Below are 12569 nucleotides of genomic sequence, written 5' to 3'. Positions count from 1 at the left end.
TCCAGCTGGCACTGCAGGCCTGGGGAGCACTCCACAGCCCTCGGCAGGGAAGCCCCAGGATCTCGCGGCAGGCCCCTCGCCCCAGCCCGACCCCTCCCCACACGGAAGCAGAGGACTGCGGCTGAGCCCTCCCTTCCCGGGCCGCACACCCCTTACCTCTGTGGCCCTCAGTTTCCCAGCCGCACAGTGGGTGGTGAGGGAAACTATTACTTATTGAGTCTGCTCTGTGCCAAGCACTGGTTTTGCACTTTACCCACACTGACTCTTCAGTTCCACAGACTGTGGGGTAGGTACTCTGATTCTCCCCATTTTACAGATGAGGAAAACAAGTTGGGGGTAATTTTTCCAGATTCACGTAAGTAGGCGTGGCAGCGCTGAGAAGCAAGTCCGTGTCTGTCTGGGGCCAGAGCACATGTTCTGTCCATCAAAAAACTATTGTCGGGGGCTGAGTCTGAAGGTCCCTAAGCGTGGAGCAGAGGGAAGAAACTAGAGTTTGGCTGCCTTTAGGCCTGGATTTGAATCTGAACCCTGCCATTTCCTAGCTGTGTGACCTTGGGCAAGTTATCTGAGTTACCTTTCTGAATCTGTTACCTCATTTGTGAAGTGAGAATAATTTTTGTACGGCCTCACCAGGACCTATGGACCAGGACCAGATAAGGAAAAGAATATATGTGAAATGCCCAGCCCAGCGCCTGGCACACAGCATAGTAGGTGCTCAATAAATCACATTTCTTCTGGCCTCTCCCATGCGCCCAGCCCATTACTCCAGCTAATTGTGGTGAGAACCAGGGAGCTTGGGCTGAGGGCTCCTGGACTTAAAATCTCAGGACAGGAGGTGGCTGGGCCTCCAAAAGGGCCCGAGGAAAGTGTGTGGACAGTGGCGGGCTTGAGCCAGGCCTGGAGATGCGGGAGGAGTTAGAAGAAGGAAGGGGAGAGGGAGAGGGAAGGGCCAGAGGAGTGGGGTGTGCTGGAGACCCACGGGGAGAGCCCCAGCTGACAGGGCCAGCTGTGCTGGGTGTTGAGGACAACTGGAGCCACAGCAGCTTCCCGACTGAGGCTGGTGTGCAGCAGCTCGGGTGCCCCAGGCTCCAGCTTCTGCCCTACAGGGCTGTGAGAGGCGTTATGAGGGCGGGTTCTCCCGGGACCCTCAAGCGCTCCAGGCTCCCAGCTTACATCAGGTAGGGCCCTCCTGTGGTGTGGGCTGGCCTCTCTGCAGACTGGCTGCTGAGAGCCGGAGACAACCTTCCAGGAGGGAAGGGGTGAGGGTCCTGGGATCCAAGGGACAGACTAGAGGCTGCCCGGCACTAGGAGAGCGCTCAGACCCAAAAGGACTTAAACAGCCTCAAACCGAGCTCTGTGTGCTCACACCTCCCCGCCTCCAAGGGAGGCAGCTCAGAGATGCCAGCAGTGCTGGATCCCAACCCAGTCCAGTCTCGGAGGCGCGGGGTAGAGACGGAGGCTCCAGGGGCCTAAGGAGCGAGGAGCCCCTTGCCCTCAGGGCCTGGCCCAGCCACCCTCTTCTCTACTTACACACGCGCACATTTTATAAAATCTTTGACCCAGCCTGGCCTCTCCTTGGAGCCCAGACAGGCCAGGTCCAGTCAGTGGGCCCTCCCATCCCCAATTCCCACAAGCAATTTTCAAATCTTCCACTTTTAAAACAGAAAACGGTAAATGTACCGTGTTGTATATTTTATTTAAATAAAAAAATTCTAGCAAGTAGCTGCTTTTTTTGTAGGGGACAGGGATACGGTGAGTGAAGGGCACAGGTATCCTGGAGCCTCAGGAACTCCCTGTGCAGGGTGCGGGACATGGTCCCTAGAATGCCCGTGGGACACATGTGTGCAAACCTGCACCCTCAGGAAGGTCTGGGCAGCGGCGTGTGTGGGCATGTGAGCCTGGCTGTGGACACGTGTGCACCTGCCTCCAGGCTGGGGCAGTCGCTGCGGGGGAGGCTGTGAGCATCCTCTGCTGCGAAGGGGAGAGGCAGGGGTGGGAGGTGTGAGACCCTGACTCGGCTCCCACCCCAGCCTCGAGGCTCTAGGGCCCCTTGCCCCAAGGGTGGAGGGTGCACACCGGTTCCATCCAGCTGGATGCGTGCAGGGAATGCCTGCTGATCAGAATGACCCCCAGAAGCGGGGTGCAGCTAGAGACACAGGCGACGGGGCTGGGGTGGGGTACATTGCAGTGGCTGAGGATGAGGCACAGCTGCTGGGCTCCTGCCTGGGTCAGGCAGCCTGGGGGGGCCTCACTGGGAGGAGCTGTGGCACCAACTCTCCCACTCCAGTGCTGGTGGTAGGGGTGCTGAGCCTGGACCTCCGGTGGCTCTCCTGCCAACCCTGAGAGCAGAGGGTCCTTGAAGTCCCTGGGGCCTTGTGCATAGGGCTCATGCCTGGGGCTGGGAGAGCGGAGTCCTCTGGCTCCCTGTGGCACCGGGAGTGCCACCTCACCACCAGAGGAGGGGAAGTCCCCAGAAAAGGGCAGGGAACCCGGCCACTGTTTCCCATCCTGCTTGCTGAGGCTGTTTCCGTGGTAACTGGCCTGGGAGTCCCGTTGCTAAGGAGGCAGCTCAGCAGGCCCTGGTGTCCCCATGACAACTGCCCCCTGTGGCCAGGCAGTGGTGCTTCCTCAGGGGCCCTGGGGCACGGCACAGGCAGGGCCAGGCCCAGACACCACCTCTGCATGGCTGGCCTTGGGCTGGGGAACCCTGTGTGCACAGCCCTGAGGTACAAAGCCCAAGGGGGTTGGCTGGGAGATTAGCTGCTTATGAAACCAAGTGAAGCCCTGCGGCCACACCCATCACTATCTTCTCTCTGATCCTTGACTCCAAAAGGACCTTAGTAAGTGCCTGCTGTATGCCAGGCCCTGGGTGCGTTGCCATTACCTCAGTCAAACTCCCAATAACCCTATAAGGTCAGAATGAGCCTGACTTTAGCGAGCCAAAGGACACTGAGATTCAGAGAGGGTAGGATCTGAGCTGGGCAACTTGGGAGGCTGAGGCAGGAGGGTCCCAGTTGGAGGCCAGTCTTAAGGAGGCCAACTTAAGGAAACTGTTTCAAAATGAAAAGGGCCAGGCCAGGGTGGAGAGGGGGGGGGAGGGAGGGAAGAAGAAGAAGAAGAAGAAGAAGGAGGAGGAGGAGGAGGAGGAGGAGGAGGAAGAGGAGGAGGAGGAGGAGGAGGAGGAGGAGGAGGAGGAGGAGAATAAGAGAGGGAGAGAGAGAGAAAGAGAGAGAGGAAGGGAGGGGAGGGAAAGGAAGGGAAGGAAAGGGAAGAGGGAGGGAGGGAGAGGGAGAGGGAGGGAGAGAGAGACAGAGACAGAGACAAGAGAGAGAAAGAGAGACTATGCCAAATGTACTTTCAGGACTTAAAGATTCAAACCCGCAAACGTTTCCCACTGGGAATGTAGCAACTGCAGGTGGTAGGAGCTATGGTCCTGGGTGCATATTGTCTGTAGAGAACTAAAAAACAAAACAAAAACAATACAATGACTTAAATGTCAGTTTCTTTCCCTTATCACCATGTACCAGCAGTTTTAGACAATGTCAGTGATAAAATGCTCCTCTCCACCCCCGCCTGGAAATGCCCCCAACCCCCCCACCTCGTGCTTCAGCCCCAAGGGGCCTGCTGGCTGCCAGAGTGGTGGGAAGACCCAGGGCTCCCCTCGGCCTCAGGACTACAGCAGGCGGGACATTCTGAAAGCAAGTTTAGAGTTAATGAAGTCCCTCTTCTCAGCCGGACTTCTGGAGTGATGTCCCAACTCACCGGCCTCATTCCCTGCCAGCTGGGTTCCTCCCAGGAATGGCTCTGGCCAGGTCATCACCGCATGGGGAGCGGGCACAGGGTCAGAGCACTGCTCAGAGCCCCCGCCTCGGCGTCCCCGCTGGCCCCTTGCAGCCTGGTCTTTCTGCTCAGACTCAGCGTTAAGGGCTCCTCTTTCTTCCAAAAGGTTGGTGCTCCCTGGGCCTCTGGCCTTGGCCCCTCCCATCACGCTGTGTGCGTGGCTCCCCCCACCTGGAGGCAAAAGCCCCCAGAATTTCCCTCGGTCCAGGCCTCAGCCTTCTCCCCTAGCCCGCAGCTCTCATGCACTGGGGACCGGCGACCTGCCCCGGGCGGACTCTGCTTCTTTACTTTTCTTTCTCTGGGAGGTGGACTATTTTACACGGAAGACATATTATAGGAATAAGTTATTAAAAGTAAGATAAGTAGCCATTTATCCCTTGCTCAGTTTAAGAAATAAAATGGAATACCTTTGAAGTATCTGTGCCATTGCCCAACGCCCTCCAAGGGAAACCACGCTCTTCTGAGTTTTATCATTTCCTTACTTTTCATAGACCTTTACTACAGAAATAGACATCTCTAAACAAGGTATACAACTGCATACTAAGGAGGGGGAGATGAGGATTGGAAGTAGCTGCCTTGGTGAGGGGATTTTGTCAATAATATTGCTTGGAATTGCTGATGCGTGTGGTGATAATAAAAATCCACTGAGTTTTAGTTTTGTTACTGTTTTAAATTTCTTTACAAATAATGTATCTTTTTATTGCCTACATAGGAGTGGATCTTATCCCCTCCATCTTCATATACCACTGAATATATTTGTAATTTTTAAACCTTTCATAAATGCTATCATGCTACATGTATTCATAGTTGTTTTTTATTCAGTACTGTAGTTTTGAGATCCTATTTATGCTTGGAACATCGTTACCGCATTTTCACTGCTGTGTAGTTTTCTAGTTGATGGAAGCTCCACTCTTTACATATGCATTCTGGAGAGGGTACTTCTGTCAATTTCGGTTCTCACCATGATAAACATTCCTGCTGCAGTTCTTCCTTATGGCTCCTAATAGAGAGGTATGAGGTCCCGAGGCTTTATATCTAGGAGCAGAATACCTGAGTCATAAGGTAAATTAATCTCCACCTTACATGATAATGTCAAGCTGTCGTAAGTAGCTTTAACAGATTCCACTCCCATCTGCAGAGTATGGGAGTTCTGAGTTGTCTTCATCTCCTTCCTCTTTTGTTTGTACTGGGGGTCGGACTCAGGAGCATTTTACCTCTAAGCTCCACCCCAGCCCTTCTAAACATTTTTAACATTTCGAAGCATGGTCTCACTAAGACACTGAGGGTCTCACTAAGTTGCTAAGGCCCGTCTTAAACGTTCCACCCTCCTATCTCGACCTCCCAAGTACTGGGATTATAACCATGTGCGAATGAAAGTTAGTCTTCTTGCCAATAACTGGAATCATTATGTTAACTGTTCCAATTTTTTAAGAGCCCCAAATTTCAATGATTCACCATAATAAAGGTTTATCTCAGCTCAGTCCTCTGTGGGCCAGGAAGCCACTCTCCTTGCTGGTCTCCAAGGAGACCAACGGGAAGCCCTGGTCTCCGAGGTCCCTGTAGGAGGAGCAGAGACAATTGGAAGAGGTGACGGAGCCCGGGCGGTTCTCAGGCTGGGCACACATCACTTCCTCTGACACCCTGTTGTCACAGGGCAGCAAAGGAGGCTGGCCAGGTGCGGGGCGCCGGTCCTATTTGCTGGGGACTAACTATCTTGGCCAGTCCTTTCAATACAGCCTTATAGTTTTCTTCATCCAGGTTTTGCCTTTTATTAGATTTATTCCTAGCTCTTGGCATCTTTGTGGTTATAGCCACTTACATCTGTTTCTTATGAAGTATAAATTACGTGTAACAAAAACAATCAGTGTTAAGTGTACCCTGGATGGAATGTGACAGGCAGACCCAGTCCTATAATTTTGACAATGAGAATGTAGCACAGCTCCACTGCTCCCCAACCCCCTCAGGTCCCCCCCACGCCTGACCCCGGTTAAGGTGAGTCTGTTTATCTTTGTCACCAAGGTTTTGCCGTTTCTGGAACTTCGTATAAGTGGAGTCCTAACACAATTTGTCTGTGTCTCATTTCTTTCGTGTAGCCTCTGTCTATGTTGTACCGAGCGACAGTCCCTGTAAGGATATGTCCCCAATCATTCATTCACCCATTGGTGAACAGTTGGGTTGTTTTCAGTTTTGAGTTATTAAGAATAAAGCTCCTAGGAACATTCATGTTCAAGTCTTCAACGTGAATGTGGATTTTCTTTAAAAATTTTAAAAAATTGATAATACAAATTGTGTATATTTACCATATATGGCATGATGTTTTGAATATATATATATATATATATATATATTGATATAGCTCAATCTTTTTGTGTGTGTAGTGAAACCACTTGAAATCTCTCAGTGATTTCCAAGATGAATGCAGGTTTTTGTTGCTTTTAAAGACCTAGGTGTAGCACTCCTGGGTTATATGATAAATATACTATGGCTAGGGAATGAACCCAGAGACATCCTACCTCTGAGCTAGACCCCTAGCTCTATTTTATTTTATTTTTTTATTTTGAAGCAGGGTCTTGTTAAGTTGCTGAGGGTCTCAGTAAGTTGCTGTAACTGGCCTCAAATCTCCAATCCTAAGGTCTCAGCATCTTAAGTACTGGGATTACAGGTATGCACTACCATGCCCAGCTTAATGAGCATATTTTTATAAGAAATGGTCAAAGCCGGGCGTGGTGGCGCACGCCTGTAATCCCAGCATTTGGGAGGCTGAGACAGGAGGATCGCGGTTCGCGGCCAGGCTCAGCTACTTAGTGAGGCCCTTTGTAACTCAGTGAGACCCTGTTTCAAAGTAAAGAATAAAAAAAAAGATAGGGCTAGGGGTGTAGCTTGGAAATGGAATGCCCCTGGGTTCCATCCTCAGTACCTAAAAAAAAAAAAAAAAAAAAGGAAAACGAAAAGAAATGGTTAGTATTTTTCTCCCAAAATTAGAGTGCTATTTTTTATTTCCATCAACAATTATATGATAGTACTAGCTACTTCATATCCTTACAACACTTGATATTGTAAGTCTCCTTATTTTTTAACCATCAAAAGGGTATGTGCTTGGTGCGATGGCGCACACCTGCAAACTCAGTCCTTGGGAGGCTGAGACAGGTTCAAGGTTAGCCTCGGCAACTTAGCAAGACCCTGTTTCAAAAATGAAATGAAATGAAATGAAATAAGGCTGGAGGTGTGTAGCTCAGAGGTAGAATGCCCCTGGGCTCAATTCTCAGTCGCAGTAAGTGAATGAATGAATGAATGAACGAATGAATGAATGAATGAATATTTAAAAAGAGCAGGTTTACTGTTAACTCCTGGTGTTAATCTGCATTTTCCTGATGACCAAGGAGCCTGAGAGCCTTTCAGGTATTTACCTGCTACCCGCACGTGCTCTTTGAGAAAGTGACTGCTCCAGCCTTTGTGTTCATGAAGTCACTTGTTTCCTTATGACTGAATCTTAGATAATTTATTCAAGATACAAGTCCTTTAAAAGATACAAGTCCTTTAAGAGTAAGCATGTTAATTTTCCCCAGGCATTTATCTTTTACTTTCACACTGGTGCATGTTAATTATACAGAGCGGTGGTTTCACCGAGGCATATCCATTCATGCACATCCCATATTGGATCAGTTTCACTTCCCGACACCCCGTTGCCCTCCTCTCCTCTGATCCCATTCATTTGCCTTAATGGCCTCCCTTCTACTTCTGTAAGATTCCTTTTTAATTTTTCATTCCCCCCTTATCTCCCACATAGGGGAGAAAATATATCACACTTGTCTTTCTGGATCTGGCTTATTTCACTTAACATGATGCTCGATTAGAGCTATCCCTTACTTTCGTTGGAGCAACTTTTTTTTTTTTTTTTTTTTTTTTTTGCAGGTCTGGGGATAGAACCCACAGGCATCTGACCACCGAGCTACACCCCCTGCCCTGTTTTTATTCTTTTTTTTGAAACAGGGTCTAAGTTGCAGAGGGCTTCACTAAGTAGTAGCTGAGGCTGTCCTCAAACCGTGATCCTCCAGTCTCAGCCTCCAGAATGCTGGGATTACAAGCGTGCGCCACCACGCCTGGCTAGAGCAACTTTTTTACTTTTCTTTTTTTTTTCCTTATTATTTTTAAAAGTCTTTCCCCTCGCCGGGTGTGGTGGCGCACACTAGTAATCCCCACGCTTGGGAGGCGGAGACAGGAGGATCACGCAGGTTTGAAGCCAGCCGCGCTGGCTTCGGAGACCCTGTTTCCAAATAAAAATATAAAAATAGGTCTGGGAATGTAGCCCGGAGGTAGAAGGGCTTCCAGGAACCCTAGTACCACCAAAAAAACAAAACAAAACAAAAAAAAAAACAAAACCCTTTCCCCATTTTTTCTCTTTGTTGTACTGGGACTTGAACCCAGAGGCATTCTACCTCCAAGCTACACCCCAGTTCTATTTTTTTTTTTAATTTGAAATAGGGTATTGCTAAATAGCTAAGGGCCTCAAATTTGAGATCCTCCTGTCTCAGCCTCTTAAATACTGGAAATACAGGCATGCTCTGCCATGCCTGGCTTCTTTGCAGCGGGTTATTTAAAGGCCTTCCTTCAGCCAGGCGTGGTGGCACATGCTTGTAATCCCCTTGCTTGGGAGGCTGAGACAGGAGGATTGCATGGTTCAAAGCCAGCCTCAGCTACTTAGTGAGGCTCTCAGCAACTTAGTGAGACCCTTTTCCAAATAAAATATAAAAAAATAGGGCTGGGAGTATAGCCCAGAGGTAGAAAGCCTCTGGGTTCTACACCAGTACCACACACACACACAAAAAAAAGGCCTTCCTTTTGTTGTAATTTATCTAGTACTGAGTTTTTTCTGTTTTTCAGATCTTGTTCAAGTGGCACTAGACAAAATCATTTCCTTTCTTGGGCTTTGTTCTCAGGGTAACTCGCTTGGTGACTCCCAACTCTCCAGTAAGGGCGGGAACTGCTTCCTTCCCCAGATCTCTGCACTCAGGTCTCACACTTCCCTGGATGGAAACCTGTGTTGTGTCTGAGCCCTCCTCTAGGCTGTGGACACTCCAGCAGCAGAGGCTGCCTTACTCACTTCCATCCTCAGTGCCCGGCACGGAGCAGGCCAGGAGCATCTGGAGATGATGAATGAGTCCCAGGTTCTTGGGTGAGGAAGACCCTTTCAGTGTGGCCCCAAATATTTCTTCTCTCCTATCACCTGCCTGCACTGAGGTTTTTGGCTTCAGTTCCAGACAGTTTCTCTTTATCTAAGGGGGGATGTGAATACTGGGGATTAAACTCAGGGTTGTTGCTCTACAATTGAGCTATACCTGCAGCCCTTTAAATATTTTTGAGAAAGGATCTCACCAAATTGTCCGGCTGGCCTTGAACTTGAACTTGCCATCCTCCTGCCTCAGCCCCCTGAGTAGCTGGGGTCACAGGCACGAGCCATAGCAGCCAGCCAGTTCTCCTCCTGGAAGTCTAGGATGTCCATCAGTGGGTTCTCCTGTCAACTTTTAGGCCACTTTGTCTATGGGAGCCCGATCCATCATTCTGCCATCAAGAATAGATCCTGGCTCTCCTTTTCCTCCTTCAGAAACCCATGAGCTGCCTAGAACACTTAGCAACACCTGGGTTTGAGTTTATGAAAGGAACCTACTTTCTTAAGTTGCTAGGACTGCCCCGAGCTATGCTACCTGACTCGTTCGCCCAGCTCCACAGGGGTAGCCTACCTTGGTGGTTGGTTGTCAGGCAGACCAGGGAGTGGAATGTGAGCAGCACCATCTCTCTCTGCACAGAAGGTCAGCAGCCACACCAGCATCCTCTGTGGCCTCTGCATTGCCTGCTAGGGGATCAACATTTAATCCGATGAAGAAAGCAAGCTCAGGCCCAACACAGGATGGCTGGGATGTGTCCTCCTTCAGGCACGCTGATGGCCGTGAGGTGAGAAGATTCCTCCTCAATGCGACAGCAGTCAGACTCAGCTCAGCCGCACCTTCTCTACCAGGCCTTCCTAAGAATGCTCCCTGGGAGCATCAGGGTCTTGTCAGATCTTCTTGGCACTGGGCCATGATGGAATAGTTACCTAATTTCAAGTCTGGTCTTCATGTGGCAAGTTTATTTAATGAAGACCTATATAGCTTGCTAGGCGCTGGGTTGGTTGGAGAATCCAAACACAAGCATGGTTCCTTTCCTTAAGGAGGGCACTGTGTATAGAAGATGGAAATACAAACAATGGCCGGGGGACTGGATGGCCAGGCTGGGTCTCTAAAGATGAACATTTACTGGCAGAGAAAGCTGGTGGTGAGGCAAGATAGGGAGAAATCACAGAGGAAATGGTACAGAGGCCAGACATCATGGTTCTTCCACAAGGATGAATTACTGACCTTGCTAGGCCCTTAAAAGGGCTCAAAGGGCAGACTGAATGGGAAAGAGGTGGGCAGGGCTGTGCTGACCTCTGTTCTGCAGGGCAGCTGAGGGAGAGGAGAGGGGGACACAGCAGGTTTGAGTTAGAAGAGGCACTGGGCAGTGTGCAGGTTGCTACTGAGACTGAGGCAGGGTGCACTGGGAGTCTGTGTAACAGACAAGGAGGTGCTCGGGGACACCTGACAGGTGGGAGCTGGTAGGATTTGCTGAGCAATGTGCTGTGGTGTTGAGTAAAGAGCTTAGAATAGCCCCCAGACTTCCCCCTGGGGAGAGGGGGGCTGTTAATAAGCACCAGGCACCTAGCAACAAGGTGCTGGGCTCTACTCCAGGACCTGGGAGGAGGGCGTGGAAACGCATAACCACAACCTGGAACCAGCTGCCGTGTAAAATCTAGATGAGGCCCATGGGAGCCCACATTCTCTCTCACATGTGCTACTGGGGGTTGAACCCAGGTCTTCCTTTGAGCCACACCCCACCCCTATTTTTTATTTTGAAATAAAGTCTAAGTTGCTGAGGGCCTTGCTAAGTACCTGAGGTTCAGCTTCCCAGGAACTAGGAGTATAGGTGTGCACCACCATGCCTCACTGGAGCCCACATCTCGACTGTGAAAGGTCTCATGCCCTCCCTCTGCCCCTTAGATCTCTCTGGATTCTAAGGTTTGGCTTCTTGTGGTCACTTTTGACTTTGTGCTCCTGCTTCCCATGAGCTAGACCACTCTAGGGGTCACTTACATCATGCCAGATGCCTGGTCTGCTAATGGCTGGAGACTCTTCTCCATTTGGGGAGTAACCCGTAGGTCATGTAGGCCCTTGTCCACGTGGCAGGTTACACAAGATTTGGGGAGCTGGAGGGCATCTACTTCATAGAAGTATAAATAGCACTAAATCCTCTCTCAGATCTCATTTTATGAAGTTCTTTGGGATGCCTCAAAGCCAGCCATTTCCCAGGGGGCACTCATCATGTAGCCCCGAATTCTCTATCTTGATACCAGCTGCCTCCCCCACCCCAACTATTTCAAGAAGTTACAAATTCTTCTCTAAAGTGCAGCAAGTACTCTCACTTAATGTCCTGAGGTTAGCTCTGGGCCTCCTTTCTTTAATTTTTCTTACAGAACTCAGGATTGAATCCAGGGGTATTCTACCTCCAAGCTACACCCTCAACCTTACTTTTTATTATTTTGAAACAGGGTCTCATGAAGTTGCAAAAGGCCTAAATAGCTGAGACTGGCTGCGAACAAGAGATCCTTCTTGTCTCAGCCTCCCGAATACTGGGATTACAAGTGTGCGTCACCACGTCTGGTACTCTAAGCTCCTTTCATTTCTCCAATCCATCAAGTTTCCGGTCGAGTAAAATGGGTCCTTGAAGCTGAGCGTGGTGGCACACACTTGTAATCCCAGCACTTGGGAGGCTGAGACAGGAGGATTGTGCGGGTTCAAGGCCAGCCTCAAGTACTTAGTGAGGCTCTCAGTAACTTAGTGAGACCCTGTTTCCAAATAAAAGAGAAAATTGGTCTGGGTGTATAGCCCAGAGGTAGAAAGCCCTGGATTTCATCCCTAGTATTGCTTAAAAAAAAAAAAAAAAAAAGAAAAGAAAAAGAAAAAAGCTTCTTGACCCAAAGATTGCTCACTAGGCTTAACGGTAGTTGGGGTTTTAAGTAGCATTTCCACTCAACATTATGTATTACCAAAAAAAAAAAAAAATGAAGTATTATCTTCCTTCAACTACTATCGTACATCTCTTCCCCTATATCCCTGGTGTTCCTCCTTCTGGTAGCTTGAAACCCGAGGAAGTCTGTGGCCTGGGGTCCTTCTGTTTGTGTGGCTGGGGTGGCCCCTCTTGGCTCCTGCTTGTCCAGCCCTGCCCACGCCCCTGCGGCCGCCCACTGGGGGGCTTGTCTGCTGCTCCTTGTGTGTCTCTGGATGATGCTCCCCTGGCTGGGTGGGAGGGGCTGGAGGACAGGCCAGCAGGCATTTCTTCTTTATATCTGGCCTTATCCATGTTGCTCATTTGAGAATCAATCTGGAAGACGTTCTTGTTTTAGTTCCCAGCACCAAGTTGATTACTGAGGCATCAGCATTGTCTTTAGGACTCTGCCAGGCAGAAGTGCCTTGTTTTTTTAAGTTTAGCCCAGGATGCCACAGGGCCGCTGATGCTCACATGGACAGTTGTGGCGCCAGAACACGAGGGCCCCACTGAGATCCCTGCGAGGGCAGGAGGAGGGTATGGGGGCAGCTTTCTAACATGCCCCAGCCACGAGTCCACTCATTCAACAGAATCATCTTGCGATATCCAGAAAT

The sequence above is a fragment of the Muscardinus avellanarius genome, assembly GCF_963383645.1.
Source record: "Muscardinus avellanarius genome assembly, chromosome: 3".
In the NCBI taxonomy this organism is placed as follows: domain Eukaryota; kingdom Metazoa; phylum Chordata; class Mammalia; order Rodentia; family Gliridae; genus Muscardinus; species Muscardinus avellanarius.
Note: the sequence above shows the minus strand (reverse complement) of the source record.